This window comes from Sinocyclocheilus rhinocerous, unplaced genomic scaffold (genome assembly GCF_001515625.1).
Source record: "Sinocyclocheilus rhinocerous isolate Xijiao unplaced genomic scaffold, SAMN03320098_v1.1 C36012356, whole genome shotgun sequence".
NCBI classification, from domain to species: domain Eukaryota; kingdom Metazoa; phylum Chordata; class Actinopteri; order Cypriniformes; family Cyprinidae; genus Sinocyclocheilus; species Sinocyclocheilus rhinocerous.
In genome coordinates this window covers 1-761 of record NW_015770526.1, presented here as the reverse complement: position 1 = coordinate 761, position 761 = coordinate 1, and the positions used below count along the sequence as shown (strand labels likewise).

The following is a 761-nucleotide window of genomic DNA, read 5'->3' as shown; positions in this document are numbered from 1 at the left end:
GCCCAAAAATAAAAAATATGTTTTTTTTTTTTTTTTACTTTGACGAATTTTTCGGAAGGAGCAAAGCAGCCCACACAGAGGGACAGCAGGATCCAGCCACGGGCATGGCTGCTTTTGGATGTATTCTGGCTCAGCTGTTTACAGATTTGACAGTAGATCTCATCTCTGTCAGAGGAAACAAACCCAGATGCAATATAATTCAGATGAAATGCACATTCAACAGCTCTAGTATACCAACTATTATGCATTTGCCATGTACTGACCTGAGAGCAGAGCGTAATATGCCATTGCCAATGATAAAGTGGAGCTTTTCTAAATTGGAGGTGGGCCGGTCTTCCAGCATGCTGTTTCCCTGCAGACTATAAACGTTGTCGGTCAGCCGTCTGGTCACCTAACAGAGGCAGGAATAGTTTACTTTTATTCAACAAAGATAAATTATACTGATTTATAATATTACAAAATATTTTTATATTAAATACATATTATTCTTTTACCTTTCTACTGATCAAAGAATCCTGAAAAAAGTACAGTATCATGGTTTTCACAAAAATATTAACTGTTACAGACCTCCTCTGTGATCTTTGATTTTTTCTTTAATGTGAGGGACACCAGCTTATGCCGTATGCTGTTCCTCTTCTGGATGTCAGTAGTGGAACTCTGGAAACAATAAAGAAACTTTCTTAGATGTCATAGCAGCAACACTTTACAATAAGGTTTAATTTAACATTAGCTTTTGCCTTTGGTGTCAATAACTAACAAAG

At 36.9% G+C, this 761-nt stretch overlaps 1 long non-coding RNA gene across 1 annotated transcript; it reads right to left on the bottom strand.

Moving 5' to 3' along the window:
* Positions 1-44: 44 nt before the first annotated feature.
* Positions 45-674, bottom strand: LOC107735371 (uncharacterized). The gene is made up of 3 exons (XR_001639390.1): positions 568-674; positions 264-391; positions 45-165 (listed from the first exon to the last, which is right to left on the bottom strand). It is a non-coding gene; the product is annotated as an uncharacterized LOC107735371 (long non-coding RNA).
* Between the last annotated feature and the right edge of the window lie 87 nt (positions 675-761).